Raw genomic sequence first — 22,024 nt, forward strand, 5'->3', positions numbered from 1 at the left:
TAACTAGGTCAATAATATATTTTAACCTTTCACCTATTTGAACCCATAATCACTCTGCACAATAATATCTGCTGCAGTTATTTTCTTCCTTCACTATTTTGCTTCCCCAACCTCTTCACTTCCACCCCCTCTGGCTTTGGGAGTAGTCAGACTACTGAAGGTCTAGCATCTTTCCTCACCAGCAACATTTAATATTGCTGCGAAGTTTCAGCGCCTCAGCAAAGCTTATCTACTATGAGTTCTCTGCAAACTTTAGTCTCTGACCACCAGCAGGTATGCCAACAGCTTTAATTAGTCAGCACGGCTGCAATTGACTACAGCCCTTAGTGTGTATGCTTCTTTGCTAACCCATATAACTCGGACGTGGTTCCAAAAACATCTCCATTGGTCAAAACCATTAGGCTTAAGGGCTACATTTCCCTCCTCACATACTGTCAGACAGTAGGTATAAATAAGTTATTTGTAGGATTGTAGTGTATTACTAGTGGGGTGCCATATGGATTAATCCTGCGCCCTCAACAGTTTACAATCCATGTTAATAGCCAAGATGAAAAGACATAGGGCTGGATGTAATGATGTCTGGTCAATGGTTCCATGGAGTTCCACCATATAGCCCCACTGCCTTGGTCTGCACATCAAGAATGCATCGAAGGTCAAATACAAGTGCGTCTCCTGCTGAGATGCCCTCATCTCATTAGGAACTCATGTTGTGAACTCATCTCAGCTCAACCCTGATTTCCTTGTGAGATGAGGGGCCCAGTTGAACTTCACATCTGGTCACTCAGCTGTTCACCAGCCATAGCATGTGCAAGTAGCTCACCACCAACTGAACAGCACGTTGATAAAGTAAATGGAGGGAGGGGTTTGTTTTTATCATACTCAATTTCAATGCTTTTATTAATTTCTGTCACTAAAATGTGCTTAAAGATAAGTTTATTGCATGCGACTTTTCAATAATTTTTATTCTCACAACTTAAATGTATTTTAACTGCTCTCGATCATCACTTAAAAAAATAACGATATCTCAGACAGTTGGAGCTGTAAAAAGGCCACCTATCAGGTCACTAAGCGTCACTTTATGTACATATAATCAGTCCATGGATATAAGCTAATCTATATACAGCCACATTTAAACAGTTACTTATACATTTTGCTTTTGGAATTTGTTTTATATTTATATTTATTGTGTTTTTTATTGTTTCTTTATGCTTATTGTGTTTTGTTATGTTGCATCAGATCTGGAATAACAATCATTTCATTCTCCCTTACACTTATGTACTGAAGAATGACAATAATCAATCTTGAATCTTGATATATGACTCACAGACTCACTTCCAAGGACCCTTTACAACTTGTCTTGTCAGTATTACTTTTTGTTTGCTCAGTTTTGCACATTGGTTGTTTGTCAGTCTTCAGGTATAGTTTTTTTATATAATTATATTGTATTTCTTTTTCCTGTAAATGCCTGCAAGAAAATTAATCACAAGGTAGTATATGGTAACGTATCTGTACTTTGATAATGAACTTACTTTGAACTTTGAACTTCAGTCCAGAGAGGGGTTCTTACAATCCACTGCAGGATGCTGCTTGCAGCCTGCTTCACCGCACTGCCTGTGGGGGTCAGGATACAAAGCTAGATGAAAGATTGGACTTAGAAGTGGATAGACAGAGACTTCAAATGGATATAGACTAGCTAAGTGAATAGGCAAGAAGGTGGTGAATAGAGTGGAAAATTGTGCTGTGGTTCTCTTTGATCAGAAGGATTGACAACATTTTTTTAACTGATAAACTAGCTAATGTTGATGTATAGGTAGGTCTTGGAGTACTGATTCATGAAATGCAGTATGTTACATTCATATATGTAGAGCAAGCAAATCAAAAGGCAAATGCATATCTGTCCTTACAGGCGTGCAAGAGTCAGGCTGAGCCTCTACTCTTTAGTGTTTCACATCTGGAGTATTGTGTGTAGCTTTGAACTCTCTTTTTGAAGGAAAGATATTCCTGCCTTGAAGGAAGTGCAATGCAACTTCAGCACAATGATTCTACGGATGCTGGGTTTGAGGAAGTTTAAAGAAGACTAAATTCACAGGAATTCAAATCAATGAGAAGTGATTGCATTCAAATATATAAAATTCTGAAAGGATTTGACAGAAACCATGGACATTTCCTCTGCTTGGGAAGTCTAGAACTTGCAGGAAATAATTTCATGGTCAGAGAAAAGAAATATCTTTATTGGGAATGTTGTAAGTCATTGAAATGCTCCACTTCACAGAATGGGGATATTCAAGTTGAGGTGAATAAATTCTTGGACTGAAAGGAAATCAAGGTCTGAACATGAACTTGAAACAGAATCAATCAAGTTCTGAAAGAGTAGCAGAATAGGCTCATGTGGACAGCTGTCCCACTTCAGCTTACAACGCTTATATTCTGACATTCCTCCAATCCTCTCCACCTATTATATTTGTGCTCTCAGTGTAGTATAGAATTTTTTTCCCTCTCAGTATAATATAGTAAAGTTAATTAGTGTTAAAACACCTTACCCCAGAGAAAAAGTCAATGAGTAAAATTCAATCATCTGTATTTTATTTTGCATAAATGTTTATTTTACAAAATTTAATCGAGAAAGATAATTCAATCTTTATTTGCTTCTTTAATAAGGAATTTGAGATAGCACTGTGCAGTTTATCTTTGTACACTAACAAGGCAACACAGATGAGTGATTTATGAGCCCTCCAGAACATGTCATGATAATCAATCTACTATTTCTTTTAGCACACCAAACTTAAGATGCTAGGAAGTTCAAGTTCAAGTTTAATTGTAATTCAACCATGCCCGTGAATACAGCAACCGAAACAGTGTTACACCAAGGCCAAAGTGCAAAACACAGTACCAATAGTCATATACATCACAAAGACATATAGCACATATAAGATACAGTCATACAAGATAAGCTATAAGCACAGTTCTTACTGTCCAGGAGGATCTTGTGATCATCAGAAAATAGATTTAAAAAAGACAACAAGATCTTTGGTTGACCCCATAGAAGCTGTTGCGTCCACTTGTGCTGCCACCTTATCAGAAGGCAACAGCTGTTCTGACAAGAGGTTGTCATCCGGGAGTAATAACTCAGTTTCTCTTTCCATAGACACTGCCTGACCTGCTAAGTATTTCTGTCTTTTTTTAAAATTTCGAGCATCAATAGTATTTTGGTTTTGGAGAACTGCATTGAGTTAGAAGCAGAGGAAGATAATTCTTACAAATCCAATAGTCAGCATTTGCTTTTGTTTTGAAAAATTATCCTCTGGAAGGAAGAAGGAATATGTTTTATCAGACAAGGCATCTTTCCGCTCCTCTTCCAACACTTTATACATAAAAATCCTTTATTGTGACTTTCTTTTTTCATCCATCCGTACAATGGTAAAGAAAGTTGCACTGAAACCAGAATCTAGGCTCTGAAGACTGACATATGATTCTATATTACCCATCAATGAAATGACTTTCTGTATAATGTCCCTGATATTTTGATTCATCCTTATGTAAAATGTTATTGCCTCAATATTTTCATATTTTCAAAGTTTGGGGAGTTTGGCTCATTGCCTGGAGCTAAGGTTGTCAACTTCAAAGTGGATTTGAACTCTAGAGACAGAATCAAGTGCAGACAGTGTATGGCCCTACAGGATGGCAATTGCTTTGATAATAAGCAATAAGGAGTAAGTCTGGAAAAAATCAAATATTATAAATGATGCAATGTGCCAAAAATACAACTCGAGATTTCATATAAGTTCTGAACTATTTATTTCTAATGAATAAATTGCAAACATGCACAAATAAAGAGTGGAACTGCAATTCTTGTTTCAGATCTGTTATGCGCTTGCTTTTAAACTATCTCGGGGAAAGCCTTCCAAAAGCGAGCTTTTGAAAAGAACTCCATGATGCATTAAAGGCATTGAAGTAATGCATGCTGTGCTGTAAGTACATTCCCATTTAAAGTGCTATTTTTTCCCTTATGCCTCTAAGATATTTTGCGTCATGAGAACATAAAAAGCTGCGGAAAAAAAATACAGTTTCTCACCCATGAATAATATTAGGAAAGTGAGAGACTAGTCTGCAAACTTGAATGTTGCAGACATACAAAGGAACTCCTGTGTATGATGAACATCATAATTGAACAATTGCATAGAATAATACATGCCAGAGGTAACAACTGGATGGCCATGGCCACATGATGCTGAAGAAACTTAAAGGAACAACTCAACAAGTATCATTTTATCATATAGAGTGCCTATAAAAAGTATTCACCCCCCCCCCCCCTTTGGAAGTCTTCATGTTTTATTGTTTTATAACTTTGAATCACTGTGGATCTATTTTGGCTTTTTTTGACACAATGATCAACAGAAAAAAAAAAGACCCTTCTGTGTCAAAGTGAAAACAGAGATCTACAAAGTGATCTAAATTAATTACAAATATAAAACACAATATAATTGATTGTCTAAGTATTCACTCCCTTTAATATGACACACCAAATCATCACTCTTGTAGCCAATTGGTTTTAAAAGTCACTTAATTAGTTAAATGGAGATCACTGTGCGCAGTCAAGGTGTTTCAATTGATTGTGGTAAAAATATGCCTGTATCTGGAAGGTGCAACTGCCGGTGAGTCAGTATCCTGGCAAAAACTACTGCATGAAGACAAAAGAACACTCCAAGCAACTCTATGTAAAGGTTATTGAAGAGCACAAGTCAGGAGATTGATAAAAGGAAATTTCCAAGTCACTGATATCCCTTAGAGTACAGTCAAGTCAATCATCAAGAAATGCAATGAATATGGCACAGCTGAAAATCTGCCTAGAACAGGCTGTCCTCAAAAACTGAGCGACCGTGCAAGACGGGGACTAGTGACGGAGGCCACTGAGAGACCTATGACAACTCTGGAGGAGTTACAAGCTTCAGTGGCTGAGATGGGAGAGACTGCGTATACAACAACTGTTGCCCGAGTGCTTCACCAGTCCCAGCTTTAAGGGAGAGTGGCAAAGACAAAGCCTCTGTTGGAAAAAAAACCTCGCATGAAACATCAGCTAGAGTTTGCCAGAAGGCATGTGGGAGACTCTGAAGTCAGCTGGTAAAATGTCCTAAAGTCCAATGAAACCAAAATTGAGCTTTTTGGCCATCAGACTAAATTGTATCATCAAAAGCACACCATCCCTACTGTGAAGCATAGACACCATACATCATTAATTTCAATTCAATTCAAGTTTAATTGTCATTCAACCATACATGAGTACCCATGAATACAGCCAAATGAAACCACGCTGTTCTGGAGTCAAGGTACAAATCAGAGTACCAACAGTCACACAGCTCAAAGCACACATACAAAATGTAAGATACAGCCACACAGTAAAAGAATACAGACTCGAGTCATCAACGCCACAGAATTTGCAGTTGACCACGAAAGAGCTTGACACTGGGGGGGTGGGGGGTGCAGCACTGAAGCACTGACTCCAGCCTGGATACTGCTCCACACTGCCCTCAGTGGAGCACACCAGCTCTGACGCCACTTTCCTGGCAGCTGTAAACAGGCGACACCGTGGCTTGAGGCCTAGTCCTTACACGTACAGAATTTTCAAGAAGACGATAGATCATAAGATATAGGAGCAGAATTAGACCATTCAACTGATCGAGCCTGCTCCACCTTTTCTTCATGGCTGATCCATTTTTGCTCTCAGCCCCAATCTCCAGCCTTCTCCCCCTATTCCTTTATTCCCTGACTAATCAAGAATCTATCAACCTTAAATATGCCAAATGACTTGGCCTCCACAGACACCTGTGGCAATAAATTCCACAGACTCTCCACTCTCTGGCTGAAGAAATTCCTACCTCACCTTCATCACATGAATAAGTTGCTTGAGGCAGACTTTGAAATTATCATTGGATGTGGGGAAGTGGTTCCAATTTAAGGTCAACACTAATCGAAGAAACTTGACTTGCATTAATGGTATGACAAGGTAAGGAGTATTTCTCCAGCTACACTGTAATGGACATAGTGATGATGGCAGTGTCGGTGACAGTGAATGAACTGATGTTACATATGAAATTCTCAAATGTGTTAAGCCATGTAAGAAAGGATGGACTCTGATTCCTTCAATGACACTTCTGAGTGACCAATCTGTTATTAACCGGCAAACTTTATGGATTTTAAATTATTGCTCTCTTTGAGGTAATCTTTATTCTGTGCCAAGGTCTACACTGAATGTTAATGTGAAAGTCATACCATGAATGTCCTCCATAGGTTACTAAAAGTCAATGCCCAATGGAATAAGAAACACTTTGCCGCCATTGCACTCAATCCATACACAAAATCTGAGCGCATTAATCAGAAGAGATTCTAAAATCAATGCAACAATGAATGGTGAAATTTATTTATGACCTGTTGATTGGGGCCAACCACTCCCACTCCCACTTGTTCTTTGCTACCTGGTTTGGATCTGTAAAGCTGAATTTGTTGGCATAGCATCCTGGTTCATTCAGTGACATGTAACATATCAGGTCATGTGGAAATGCTGGAGAAAGGTCCACTTGTGAATCTGCTGAGGAAACTTTTGGCAGGTGGCGGAGCCCTAGCCTATCAGAACTGTCAAACTTCTGAAATTTTTCCAAATGTCCCTGACATTAAGAAACATCCAAATATTACTAAAAAGTAAATATGAAAAGGAAATATTTTTTAAAAAAAAGTCACTTAGAAGAAACGTGTTGTCTACAAGGACATACTTAAAATGTTGACCTAAGTACAAATAATTGAACAAAAAGGTAACTTTCCTTATTTTTACCACTACCCTTGCTCTGTACCAAATCTATACTGGTGTATGCACATTAGCAGATTCCCCAGCTTAAGTAAAGTGAATCTCGGGAAGTCCACGCCAGTGGAGTCCATCAGTGGAAATACTAATAGATTCTCCAATTAGAATAAGTCAGCAAGTTTGGGACCTCCAGATGCATACACCAATGATTCACACCTGCAGGAATGCACTTGGATAACTACTGGCAGTTTATCATAGAACTGTCAACATTGCCCAGCTAGATTTGGCCTGATAAAATTCCTAGCTTCCAGGGAATGTTAGAGAGCATTAGGCACATTTGTTACTCAGGCACACAGTTGGCACAAATTTCTTAAAAATAAAGCCGTATTTAAAAAAACATAGTCAACTGTTTTGAAGCAGTGACCAAAGATATGTATATTTGAGGCATTTTTTATGGAAACTCTGGTAATCAGTAGCAAGGGATCATCAATTTAGAATTGTCTCTTAAGATAAGAGAATGTTAACTCAAACCGATGCACTGAAGTTATATATAAAGCAAATAAGGTATCTGGCAACTTCCACAGGAATATAGAAGCAAACAATTCTCAGGAAAAATCTTATTTCTAATTATCTCCAAGAGGCCCACAACACTGTCATGGTTTAGAAGCTTGCGTGCCTCAATGACCCGAAGAGATATGTTGGCCTGGTGCTTTAACGCTTGGTAGGGTCACCCATTCCAAACAGGTCAAAGGGTGGAAGCCAGACCAAGAGTAGTCCATCGCTCCTCCAGGTTTCAGGGGTTCAGCTCAGGAAATCAATCCTGACAGGTCAAAAAACATTGTGATGGAAACAGTAATGGAAAAAGAAAGCAAATATGGTAACTGGCAATTTCCACAGGAAACTTCCAATGTTAAATGGATGTGTTAGTACCACCCTCCAGAAGCATTCACCCTTGCATAGCTGCTTACATTAACTTTAGCAGATAGGGGTTGTCAGTATTCACAAATGTGTATAGTGCTGGTTGTTGGTGACTTACGAGGGGTGATTGATAAGTTTGTGGCCTAAGGTAGAAGGAGTCAATTTTAGAAAACCCTCAGTGCATTTATTTTTCAACATAGTACCCTCTTACATGTACACACTTAGTCCAGCAGTCGTGGAGCATACGGATCCCTTCTTTGTAGAAGTCGGTGTCTTGGACCTCCAGAAAATGGTTCACAGCAGGAGTGATTGATAAAATTGTGGCCTAAGGTAGAAGGACATGAGTTATTAACTTCAAACTTTCTGCATAATCACTCAAAGAGTTGAACTGCACGTGCACATAATGAGAGCTGTATAAGTCATCTCCTTCTACCTTAGGCCACGAACTTATCAATCACTCCTGCTGTAGACCATTTTCTGGAGGTCCAAGACGCCGACTTCTACAAAGAAGGGATTCGTATGCTCCACGACCACTGGACTAAGTGTGTAAATGTAGGAGGGGACTATGTTGAAAAATAAATGTGCTAGGTTTTCTACAATTGACTCCTTCTACCTTAGGCCACAAACTTATCAATCACCCCTCATATTTTCTTCAACGTTTCACCCCACATGAGAATTTAGATCAGATTTCAATTGTTTACATGCAATGGCAGAAGGTCCTCCACAGGCCCATGTTGTGGGTGCTCCTACGTCAGTATGTCCCACAGCACATAATCCTGCACATAACAGTGTTCCAATTCACACTGCTTTGTCATGGACAGCTGCCTGCTCTGGGACACCAGTAAGTTTGGGGCATACCAGAGTGAGTCATTTACCGTGTTCATAAATGCAAGAGATTCTTCAGATGCTAGAAGTCCAGAGCAATGCACACAAAATGCAGGGGGGAGCTCAGCAGATCAGGCAGTATCAAAGGAAATGAATAAACAGTCAACGTATTGGGCCAAGACCCTTCATCAGGACTTGGAAAAGAAGGGAAAGGAGCCAGAATAAGAAGGAGAGGAAGAAAGACAAGTTAGGAGGTGATAGGTGAAGCCAGGTGGGTGGGGGAATGGGGGTATGAAGAAAGAAGCTGGGAGGTGATAGATGGAATAAGTAAAGAGCAGGAGAAGAGGAAGTCTGATTGGAGAGGAGAGTGGACCATGGGAGAAAGGGAATGGTTAGCACCAGCAGGAGGTAATAAGCAGGTGAGGAGAAGAGGTCAGAGGCCGGAGTGAGGAATAAAAGAGAGAAGGGGAAGGGGAAGGGAAAAAATTATCGGAAGATGAAGAAAGTGATGTGTTGATGGTTTTCCAGCAGTTATAGAGTTATGCAGCACAGAAACATTCTCTTTGGCCCCAACTGGTCCATGCTTACCACACCATCCTTCCTGCTAGACCTAGTTACCTGCATTCGGCTGATAACCCTTCCCACTGTATGCATACCTATCCAAGCACTTCTTAAATATTGCAATTGTACCTTCCTCTAACATTTCCTCTGGCAGCTTATTCCAGGAATTAACTACCCTCTGTGTAAGGAAATAACCACTCAGTTCTCTCTTAAATCTGGTCCATCTTATCCTGTACCTGTGCTCTCCAGATTTAGACTCACCAATCCTGGGAAAAAGACTATCACTATCCACCTTATCCATATCCCTCATGATTTCATAAACTTCTACAAGGTCACCACTCATTCATAAAGATCCAGTGGTGGCTAACCTTTCCCTATGAGGCTTATTGAGAAGGTAAAGAGGCATGGGATCCAAGGGGACATTGCTTTGTGGATCCAGAACTGGCTTGCCCACAGAAGGCAAAGAATGGTTGTAGATGTGTCATATTCTGCATGGAGGTCCGTCACCAGTGGGGTGTCTCAGGGATCTGTTCTGGGACCCTTACTCTTTGTGATTTTTATAAATGACCTGGATGAGGAAGTGGAGGGATGGGTTAGTAAGTTTGCTGATGACACAAAGGTTGGAGGTGTTGTGGATAGTGTGGAGGGCTGTCAGAGGTTACAGAGGGACATTGATAGGATGCAAAACTGGGCTGAGAAGTGGGAGGTGGAGTTCAACCCAGATAAATGTGAAGTGGTTCATTTTGGTAGGTCAAATATGATGGCAGAATATAGTATTAATGGTAAGACTCTTGGCAGTGTGGAGGATCAGAGGGATCTTGGGGTCCGAGTCCATAGGACACTCAAAGCAGCTGCGCAGGTTGACTCTGTGGTGAAGAAGGCATATGGTGTATTGGCCTTCATCAGTTGTGGAATTGAATTTAGGAGCCGAGAGGTAATGTTGCAGCTATATAGGACCCTGGTCAGACCACACTTGGAGTACTGTGCTCAGTTCTGGTTGCCTCACTACAGGAAGGATGTGGAAGCCATAGAAAGGGTGCAGAAGAGATTTACAAGGATGTTGCCTGGATTGGGGCGCATACCTTATGAGAATAGGTTGAGTGAACTCGACCTTTTCTCTATGGAGCGACGGAGGATGAGAGGTGACCTGATAGAGGTGTATAAGATAATGAGAGGCATTGATCGTGTGGATAGTCAGAGGCTTTTTTCCCAGGGCTGAAATGGTTGCCACAAGAGGACACAGGTTTAAGGTGCTGGGGAGTAGGTACAGAGGAGATGTCAGGGGTAAGTTTTTTACTCAGAGAGTGGTGAGTGCGTGGAATGGGCTGCCGGCAACGGTGGTGGAGGCAGATATGATAGGATCTTTTAAGAGACATTTAGATAGGTACATGGAGCTTAGTAAAATAGAGGGCTATAGGTAAGCCTAGTAATTTCTAAGGTAGGGACATGTTCGGCACAACTTTGTGGGCCAAAGGGCCTGTATTGTGCTGTAGGTTTTCTATGTTCTACGTTCTATAACTCAGTGTGTCTAGGCAGCATCATTGTAAATCTTTTCTGCATCCTCTGCACCTTGACAATGTCTTTCTTATAACAGGATGACCAAAGCTGTACACAACACTCCAAAGAAAAAAAAAACGCTCCAGTGACTTACAGGAGTATAACTGCAACTCCCTGCTCATAAACTCGACGTCCTCACTGCCGAAGACCAGCATGTTACCCCGCTTCTTCACTACACTGTCTACTTGTACAGCTGCTTTCAGTGAAGTATGACTTGTGCTCCTGGGTCCTTCTATCCCACAGCATTCGTCATTGCCCTGCCATTCACCGTATAGATCTTACCCTGGTCCCACTGCCAAAATGCATCACCTCACACTATCTAAGTTGAAAACTACTTGTCACTCACATGTCCCTCTCCCTAATGGACCAAGATCTCTTTGCAGTTCTTTGTAGCCCGCTTCACTATCAACAACCCTGTAATATCAGCAAACATACTAATTGTGTCATGTAGATTCATATGCAAATCATTTACACACATAATGATTAACAGAGGTCCCAACACTGATGCCTGGGGAGCCCCACCAGTCACAGTTCTCCAGTCAGAGGATCGACCTTCAACTATCATCCTCTGATTCCTCTCATGGAGCCTGTTCTGAATCTTCCCCGCCAGCTCCTCCTGAATCCCATGTGACCAGATCAGCCTGGTAAAAGGCCTTAGTAAAGTCCATATAGACAACATCCTCCACCCAACCTTTATCTATCCCCTTTGTTACCTCTTTGAAAAACTCCAAAACATTCAACTCCAATGCATAAAACCATGCTGACTATCCCTGATCAGACCTTGACTGTCCAAATGATGGTGGATCGTGTCCCTCAGAATTCCTTCCTATAACATTACTACAACTGAAATCACTGGCCTATGCTTGCAACCCTTTTTGAGCCATGGAACAACATTAACCACCCTCCAATATTCAGTCAATATTTGTTTTTGTGAGTATCCCTGGTAACATCCTGTATAATACAATGCACTGAGGTGGGCAACTGATAAGCTTAAACCTCGACAATTGCCCTACATCTCATCTCAGACCTCCCCGGCAATGAAACATGCTCTAAGGATACGGGCAACAGTCTTGTTTTCACACAGGCAGCAGGATATCTGGCCCATATGCCAGTTTTGCCATTGAGCACAAATCATTTACAACCTGAATTAGTGCCCCATAAGCATTTTGCTTAAGCATGTAAATGAATGATAATAGGTGACATTCTAATACTGAGTTATATGAATAACATGACCTCTTATGAGAATAGTAACTTAAATGCTGTATATGGCATACTTATAATTTTTTAATGAAATAATTTTGATAAAAGTGGGCAGTGTGTATAGCTGCCAGAAGGCCCTTGGACTCTCTCTCTCTCTCTCTCTCTCTCTCTCTCACTCTCTCGACACTGAGTGAGAGTTTGTTGGCCCTTGAGTCAGAGGTTTGGAGAAGTGGTGCAGAAAATTGTAACATCAAAACAGCAAGTCATTGGTCCCCCCTCACACTCTTGTAGGAGCGATATATCTCTCCCTCGCTAGTGAGAGAGACTGTCTGAGATATTGAAGTGCAGGGATGGACAGTAGATTTTGTTGGATTCTAGACTATGTTCTTTGCTATTGTTTGCATGTTGGGTGGTGGGGCGGGGGTGTCAGTGCTTTTGCTTCAGCAAGTGTGGGGAGGGGGGCTTTGGGGTTCTTACATTTTCTGTCGTTCATTCTGTAGGTTATTCTGTTTCATGGATGTCTGTGATGAGCAAGAATGTCAGGTTGTATACTGTATGCATTCTCTGATATTAAATTGAACAATTTGAACTTAATGGTGAAAGGCTTTGATAGAGTGGATGTGAAGAGGATGTTTCCTATGGTGGGAGAGTCTAAGACTAAAGGATACAGTCTCAAAATAGAGGGGTGTCCTTTTAGAACACAGTAAAGGAGGAACTTCTTTAGCCAGGGAGTGGTGAATCTGTGGAATTCATTGCCACAGGTAGCTGTCGAGGCCAAGTCTTTATGTATATTTGAGGCAGAGGTTGATAGATTATTGAAATGCCAGGGCATGAAGGGGTACAGGGGGAAGCGGAAGATTGGGCTGAGAGGGAAAATGGATCAGCCATGATGAAATGGCGGAGCAGACTCAATGGGCTAAATGGCCTAATTCTGTTCCTATATCTTATGGTCTTATGGAACTATTTGATTTGAATTCAGTATATTTTTAAATTAATAAAACATGTAAATCCCTGCACACTTAGTTAACTGTGACCATCTGGGATTGTTGGACTTACTGGATAATATGAAATTTTGGCAAGGATTCTAAGATTGAGTTGTTGTTTAAAACACCTTAGGTACCTAAATAGGCTGTAAGGTTGGTCTATTTACTTTGCAGCAGCACAGACTCAAAGACAATTTGCTTGATGTCCACATTGACAAATTATTTCAATTAGAGAGGTTGGAAAGGACCAGAGGTCACATTTATATGTTATGCAAGGGTAGAAATAGATCAGGTATTATTAGATCATTCTTTAAATAGATGACCTTGGGAACAAGTTTCTGGTTCTTGAATACAGTACACATTCAAAAGAGAACTGAACCAGTTCCTAGTTAAAGCCAAAACATAAGTTTCCAGACTTTTTCCCCTCTAATTTGTCATTGACTTTGATCTGATTTTTCATCCACGTTGTATCACTTCTGGAGGAGAGTGGTGTACCTGTGTGGTTGGGTCTGAGATCTGTAATATGTACATGAGGTTTTATGTTTATCAGTGGACCGACTTTTGCATAGAACTTAGTAAGAATCTAAAGGTAAAACCTGTCCGTTTCCTCAGTTGCTGTATTCCAAAGAGAATTGTTTTTGGAAAACTGATTTTTCTTACTCTTTGCCACTTTAGACATGACGCAGTTTTAAAGATCTGTGTTCGTTTCAATAGAAATTGTGCGACAATCATTTAAAAGGCAAACATCAAGATAAGTTACTTTATTTGAAAAGGAATTTATTTTCCTAATATGTTTTTAATTTAAGTGTCTTTAAGTGTTTGTTATTTACTTCATTTTTAATGGTTTTAAATATTAATAGCAAGGTATAGTGAAAAATTCATCCTGTATACCGTCTGTTCAGATCAATTCATTACATCAGTGCAGTGAGGTAAAACAATACAGAGTGCAGAATAAGGTGTTACAGTGCTGAGAAAGTCAGCAACTATTAAAATCAATAGCAACTTTTACAGAGGGCAAGGCTGCAAACTTTACTGAAGTGCTTGTAGCAGGGGATGTGTCAGGGGCAAGGCCTCTGACATATTCCAGAGCACACTGCTGGACTCTGCAGTGTAGAGGCCGCTCAGCTTCTGGCCAACGTAAGTGCAGGCCCAGGTATCCCAGCACCAATTCTCTTATTTCTTCTAACACCTAAAACTCATTACTTTTGTTTATTCCCCTGCTGTTCCATCCATCAGATCCTGACATGTGTTGTATTTCTGTTTCTCAATTTGCAGGACTGGTGATATTGACTCTCAGATCGTGCTGTGTGATAGGCTGCTCTGAGATCTCAAGTCCACAATAAAGAGGTTCAGAAGTACAGTAGGCTTTCAAATGTTACTAAGATACCCCTACCTGCTGTTTGTCACATGTTGATACAGTTTCATAAATTTCAGAAAAAAAAATCCTACCTTGCCTTTGCATGTTAATCATTTCTAGCTATTGTCCAACAGCTTTAGCTTAGATTATTTTAGCTAAGGTAGTTTGGATGAAAAATGATTAGGACACAATAAAAAAGGAAGTTGTCTATAAATTTGAGCTACTTTTTAAGCTACACAAAGCATTCACATCTGCTTGCTGTAGAAAAAAGGTCTTAAATGTGTTTCTGTTTCCATAGCAATGATTGATAATAAGCAGTGTTCCTAAAACAGGACCTCATACTGGTTTTGAATCTCCACAGAAGAGAAGACAAACATGCTATTTTAAAAGAGGTGCCGCATGCTTTCCTCAAATTTTGTCATGCTTTTAAAGTCCTTTATGCTTATCTTTTTTCTTTAATTTACAATTCTAAACATAGACTCAGTGGCTACTTTATTAGGTATCTCCCACCGTGGCCACTGAGTGTCCGTTTGTGGTCTTCTGCAGCTATGACCCATCACTTCAAGGTTCGACACGTTGTGTCTGCTGTGAGAGAGTGGTTGCCTGCCCCTTTAAGGGTGTCCTGTCTTCTATCACAGTACAGCTTGTTGCTGCGCCACCTCTTGCTGCTGGAGAGCAGCCAATTGTCCAGACAGAAATTATGATTCCTTGTTTTCAACCCATGGTATCTCTGCTTGTCCTCCACCTACTGTAACCTATTTTCCTTGACACATGACGATCAGCTGGTTCCCTCCAATTAACTGCCTAACTCCACACCGCCTCACCCACACCATCAATTGCCCTTAGCTCCTCAGTCAGCAGGTGGGGTAGATCAAGCCAGAAGAAAATGAGCTGTATACTCAGAATGAAGTATAACCCACAGCGGAAACAGAGGAGTGCGGACAATGCACAAGATAAAGACTCTTAAGACTCAGTCCTTGTTTGAGTTGGAGACCGAATGCAGGTCCTGCTTTGATAACAAGTGTGTTACCCCAGCAGCATAAATTTGCGCAAGCACTAAGATTTGCTTTTGTAGCAGATGGCAGGAACACTAACTGATCCCATCGCCATCTTAACTTGCAAAATAAAGCAAAATTAATCACTATCACAGAGTATTCTGGAGCATGTGGCAGCAGGCACAGGAAAATCTGCAATCAATAGCCTAAAGAGCCACTAATAATAGTGTTGCCATCCTCCTAGATGAACAGATAGTTACTTCTGAGTCCCAGAGTGCTAGATTTGGAGAAAGAAGCATTCTTTCCTTCTAGCCATTGATCACATTGCCCGAGCATCCCGATTTCATTGCCCATTAGTGTGCAGCCACAATCAAGGTCCAGAACCAGGTACGTGGCTGCACTCTGCTCACACACTGCTATAGCTTTTAGGATAACAACTCACCTGAGCCTCCACCCAGGGGTCAGCAAATACGGCAGCAATGAAACAGCACCAGGCTGCTCACGCTGGGGTAGTAAAGATGCAGCCACATGAAACACGTTGCTGAAAAGGTTTTTGGAGTCAAGAGAAGTCAAGACTTAGTGACAAGAATCGGATATACGTCTTCTACCTAATACAGTGGCCACTGAGTGTATGTTTCCAGTCTTCTGCTGCTGTAGCCCGTTCACTTCAAGATTCAACATGCTGTGCATTCAGAGTTGCTCTTCTGTACACCGCTGTGGTTAATTGAGTTGTTGTTACATTCCTATCAGCTTGGACCAGTCTGGCTATTCTCCTCTGACCTCTCTCATTAACAAAGCATTTTTGCACACAGAAGTGCCTCTCACTGAATGTATTTTCTTTGTTCGTTTTTCACACCATTCTCTGTAAACTTTAAAGACTGTTGTGCGTGAGAATCACAGGTGAACAGCAGTTTCTAAAATACTCAAACCACCCCATCTGACACCAACAATCATTCCACAGTCAAAGTCGCTTAGATCATATTTATTTTTGATGTTTGGTTTGAACAACAACTGAACCTCTTGATCATATTTGCATACTTGAATGCATTGAGTTGCTGCTACATGATTGGCTGATTAGATGCTTGCATTAATGAGCAGGTGCACAGGTGTACCTAATAAAATGGATGCTGAGTATAGACAACTGGAAAATAACTTGGAAAGCTACAAGAAAATCAGGCTGACTGGATAGATGTACAAAGAGTCAGGAGAGATTTGATGGCCAGTAAAGTCTCCTTCTGTAACAGTTCAATGTTTTTGTGATTCTAAGTAGGTCCATCATTAAAGTCCATCTGCAGTGAGAATGGCTTGAATGCAAAATGTTGGAGGAACTCAACAGGTCAGGTAGCATCTGTGGAGAGAATGAACAGTCAATCTCTTGGGTTGATACCCTTCATCAAGACTGGAAAGGAAGGGGAAACAAAACAGAATGGTTTATTTCAGTACAGAGGTAACAGTTATACTAAGCCCATAAATGTAGGGTAAATGGGAAGTTAATGTCAACAGGGACTGCCAGGAACTGAAGAAAGGGGTCCACATGTCACAATAATCCAAATGTTTTTCCCTGTCTGAGTACTTGTTATAACCCAGTATGCTTCAAATATTAATGCACCTGTGTCTGCCTCAAACTCACCAAAAACAAGGCAGACAATACTTACACAATTTGTAGTGTGGTCTCTCTACCACACTCAAGAGAAAATTTTCAATTGATACTCCTTTGGCACCGATACCATGTAAGTAAATATTTCTTAAACATAAACACTCCTTAATTTCACCCCATAATTTGAAAACTGCCAATTGTATTTTCTCTTTGTCCTCTCTCTCAAGAGGAAACAGTTCTTGACTCTTACATCAATAAATTTCAACTTTTAGTATCACCCTGCTAAATGTTCACTACAGCCTTTAATACCTTTTCTGTAATGGGAGACATGAAATAGCATGCTGTGTTTTAGCAATATTTTGCATAAATTCACCGTTACTTCTTGTAGAACTTAACTTTTATTGGGCATTTTATAGATTTATATCTCTGAAAGAGTTAAAAAAGGCAGCTTTACTTTTATATAATCGCTGTAACCTCCTGTCTGCACAGCCCTGCTAATAAAATAATTCTGAATTGTATTCTTCTTCAGAGTCCAGGATTCTTGTCAGCCAATTTGCACGCAGATAACTTCCTCTAACGGCAATGTAATAATGCGCAGATAATCTATTTCAGTTATCTTCTGTGTGAGGTAGACCCTAACCAGGACATGGGGGATAACTCCTCTTATCTTTGAAAGAATGTCATGCAGTTTTTTGCTTCCACCCATGACAGCAGCTGTGCCTTGATTTAACATCTCATTTGAAGTACAGCAGCTCCAACAAAATTGTGCTTCCTTGGTTCCTCAGTACTGCACTGAACTGTCAATCTAGATTTATATGCTCATTTTACTTTTGCACCATCAGAGCACTGTGTATCTGAAGTCTCTTAAGCCTCTGAATCTAGGTTCCTCTACTAACATTTCTCACTTGAATATATACTGTACCTTCATAGTTTTATTGTTCTCCCACCACGTGGTATCACCTCATACTTTTCCAGATTACGGTTTCAAAGCCATATTCTGGCACCTTCCCCCTTCATCTTCAGTCCTGAAGGAGGGTCTTGGCCTGAAACATTAGCAGTCTATTCATTGCCATAGATGCTGTCTGATCTGCTGAGTTCCTCCAGCATTTTGTATGTGTTTGTGTGTTGCTTTCGATTTCCAGCATCTGCAGAACCTCTTGTGTGTAAATTTTCAAATTTCAAAAGTAAGTTTATTATCAGACTACATATATGTCACCACATAGAACCCTGAGATTTGTTCTCATGTGGACATACTCAATAAATCCATAATAGAATAATAACCATAATAGAATCAATTAAAGACTACACCAACTTGAGTGTTCAACCCATGTGCAAAACACAACAAACTGTGCAAATACAAAAAGAAAGAAATAATAACAAATAAATAAACAATAAATATCGAGAACATGAGATGAAGAGTCCTTCAAAGTGAGTTCATAGGTTGTGGGAATATTCCATTGATGGGGCAAATGAAGTTGAGTGAAGTTGGTTCAAGAACTTGATGTTTGAGGGGTAATAACTGTTCCTGGACCGGGTGCTGTGAGTCCTGAGGCTGCTGTTAGCTCATACAGTTAACCAGTCATATCCTCCTGAAGACTTTGATGTTTCCGATACTTATCAAACCTCCTATTTCTCTATCACCTGTAAATTTCAGGTATACGTTATCCTTATGCTTTGAATGCCACATTAGCTCAGCAGACAGCACAATGCTATTACAGCTTGGGGTGTTGTAGTTCCGAGTTCAACTCAGGCCATCTGTAAGTAGTTTGTGCATTCTACCTGTGACCGTGGGTTTCCTCTGGGTGCTCTGGTTTCCTCCCACAGTCCAAAAACCTGCCTGTTGGTAGGTTAGTTGGTCATTATAAACTGTCCTGTGATGAGGCTGCTGTTAAATGTGTGGGTTGCTGGCTGGTGTGGCTCATTGGGCAGGTAGGGCCTGTTATATGCTGGGTCTCTAAATAAAACAAATAAGCCAACTGTTTGTTTTGCACAGCTCTAAACTATTATCTAATAGCAGCAACATTTATTTACAGTAATTCTTAGTTTCCTTTCTGTCAATCAACATTATTATGAATGATGCTACATTTTCTCTCATTTGATATGCCTGAATATTTCTGAAGCCTCTATTTAAATGGCATTTAATAACTATCTTCTAGAGATCCAAATACATCCACCACATTCCCTTTCTAGATCCATTAGGTTATATTTAAAAGATTTAATATTCTGAAAGAGCAAAAGTGATGAAACTATCTCAAATATACAACCTTGAGCTGACTGTCTTATGTTTCTACATGTTTCTATACACTTACTAATTTCAAATTATAGATTTCAAGCCAAAATGGAAATACTATGATGAATATTCAAAATTAAAAGTAAAATAAAATTCCTCAATGGGACAGGTAGCATATTTGGAGAAAGAAACATATCAATGGCACTGAGTTCACAGACTCAGGTCCAATGAATTCTCTATTCCCAACATCTTATCTCAGAATGAATACAGAATCACAATCTGGTAAATCAAAGGAGACCAGGAGTTGAATGTCAGCCCACCGCCAATAGTAAGATTGTGACCAATGTATTGAAATACTGTAGGTAGTCTCGCGCTTCTTTAAAAGCCCACAAAACCTCAACACCCAATTTCATCAGCTACTGAAGTTTATTAATATAATCTGAATGACTGATGTATGGAAACATGAATTATATATATATAATACATTTTCCTGAATTTAGAAAATTACATCAACTTAAAATACAAAACACTTCATAAAATCAAACATTTTATAAAAACAATGCATTTTGTAAAAACAAACTACAAATATTAAATATATTTTAAAATATCAAATTACTTCTCTTCTTTTCCCTTCTTCCCTGTCACATTTTGAATGAATCATCTATTCTGCTGCATGATTTTGGAACTGATTCCTCAGCAGGCTTTGCCCATGAATCCCAGAGCTGATCAGACATTTGATGAGATATGCCTGTACACTTGTGTCAGCAAGGCCCTGCAAAATCCAGGCCAATGTTTCAGATAAATGACATCTTATCAGGTTCTGATGTGAGGTCACCAAGCTGAAACACTGACTCTTCCTTCTCTCCAAAGATGCCATATTTTCAGTATTTTGTGCTGTTAATATAAAACATAGAACATTACAGCACAGTACTGACCCTATAGTCCAGGATTTTGTGCCGACCTTTTAACCTACTCTAAGATCGATCTAAACCTTTCCTCCTACACAACCTGAGGATGGGTCTCAGCCCAAAACATCGACTGTTTACTCTTTTCTATAGATGTTGTCCGGCCTGCTGAGTTCCTCCAGCATTTTGTGTGTGTTGCTTGAATTTCCAACAGACCGTCTTGTTTGAGATTGGATTCCTACACAATTTTTCTATCATCCATGTCCCTACAATATAATTTTTAAATGCCCTAATGTATCCCCCTCTGCTACCACCACCACCCCACACACCTATTGCTCTGCGTGTAAAGAACTTACCGATGACATCTCTTCTATACTTCCCTCCAATCACCTTAAAATGCAGCGCGTGCGGCCTCTCCGGTGATGATATCTGTTATCTGTCAAGTAGGATGCCGTGCACAATTCTGATTTGATGGAGACAGACGTGAGAGCATGGAGGAACATCTGGTGAAACTTCTGAAATGCCTGTTTCGCTGCCACCGCTACTGTGTGATCTGTAATCTTCCGGAGGGGAAGGCCCCGAATCCTCGGCTTTGCTTGTTGCTCAGCAGGGGTCGAAGCGCTCGGCAGAGATGGTGCTCGGTGCTCAGTGTCGGAGGGCTGGTCGGAGGCTCAAAGTTTTCGGACGGACTCAGTGTCGGACTGTGGTTGGGTGCTTCCAGGTTGCTGCATCAGCAAGTTTGCAGCGCTGGAAGCTCATGGCAGGGAAAGTTTCTCCCTTCTACCGTCTGTGTGAGATGTTGGGGCTATCGGGACTTTGAGACCATTTTTTTACCGTGCCCATGGTCTGCTCTTATCAAATTAGGGTATTGCTTTGCACTGTTGTAACGATATGTTATAATTATGTGGTTTTTGCCAGTTTTAGTCTTGGTCCATCTTGTGTTTCTGTGATATCATACTGGAGGAACATTGTATCATTTTTTAATGCATGCATTACTAAATGACAATAAACGAGGACAGAGTGTCCACATAATCTAAATCTAAAAAAAAATTACGTCCCCTTGTATTAGCCAGTTCTGCCCTGGGAAAATATATTTGGCTATCCACTCAATCTTTGCCTTTTATCATGGGTAAAATTGTGGATCTTAAGTGCTTGCCTGAAACTGAGTAACTACTGCATTTTAATTCCGATTTCCATACCTGTTTTGAAATAATGGTCCATGGCCTCCTCTTGTGCCACAATGAGGCCACCTTCAGGGTGGAGGAGCAATAGCTTATATTCCATCTGGGTAGCCTCCAACATGAAGGCATGAATATTGATTTCTCCATCCAGTAAAATATTCCCTCCCCCTCCATTCTTCCACTATTCTTCACTCTGTCCTTTTACCTGCCTACCACTTCCCCCTGGGTCCCCTCCTCCTTTCCTTTCTCCATGGTCCACTCTCCAATCAGTTTCCTTCTTCTCCAGTCCTTGACCTTTCTCACCCTCCTGGCTTCACCTATCACCTTCCAGCTAGCTTCCTTCCCCTTCCTCCACCTTCTTATTCTGGCGTCTTCTCACTTCCTTCTAACTCCTGAAGAATGGTCTTGGCCTGAAATGTCGGCTGTCTATTCACTTCCACAGGTGCTGCCTAACCTGCTGAATTCCTCCAGCATTTTGTGCGTTTTGCTGTCAATTTCCAGCATCTGCAGGCTTTCTCGTGTTTATGAACTCCTGCATTTACACTACTTTCAAGTGTGCCAAAGAGTTTTGTCAAAATTTATTTTTAAAATGCTAATACATCTGAACAGCTGCAGCTGGGTGCACCCAAGCACACTTATCATTCACAAGGCAATAAAATAAGCATCTCCAAAGTGCTCTGTGAACATTATATTATTCATATTAGCATAAATATTGACAACAACGAATGAAAGGAAACAATAATGGAGAATGACAAAGTAATGGGTTTTAGAAAATACTCCAAGACCACATCAGTGCCTCTGTACTTTTGGTCTTATTGTTTTACTCTCTACATCCCTCACCAAATGATTTTGCTTTCCACATTCCAGTTCATTTTACCTCATTGTGGCTCTTCTAGGACAGTAAATACTAGGTTAAATTCCA

General features: G+C 40.4%; 1 protein-coding gene and 1 long non-coding RNA gene across 10 annotated transcripts in view; one reads left to right on the forward strand and one right to left on the reverse strand.

The window, feature by feature from the left end:
- celf4 (CUGBP, Elav-like family member 4) overlaps nucleotides 1–22,024 on the reverse strand; it is a 1,378,019-nt gene that overhangs the window by 1,315,168 nt on the left and 40,827 nt on the right. The window lies entirely within an intron of this gene.
- Nucleotides 1,322–20,982, forward strand: LOC134343888 (uncharacterized). The gene is made up of 3 exons (XR_010017341.1): nucleotides 1,322–1,359; nucleotides 3,859–3,968; nucleotides 20,369–20,982. It is a non-coding gene; the product is annotated as an uncharacterized LOC134343888 (long non-coding RNA).

The sequence above is a fragment of the Mobula hypostoma genome, chromosome 3 (genome assembly GCF_963921235.1).
Source record: "Mobula hypostoma chromosome 3, sMobHyp1.1, whole genome shotgun sequence".
In the NCBI taxonomy this organism is placed as follows: domain Eukaryota; kingdom Metazoa; phylum Chordata; class Chondrichthyes; order Myliobatiformes; family Myliobatidae; genus Mobula; species Mobula hypostoma.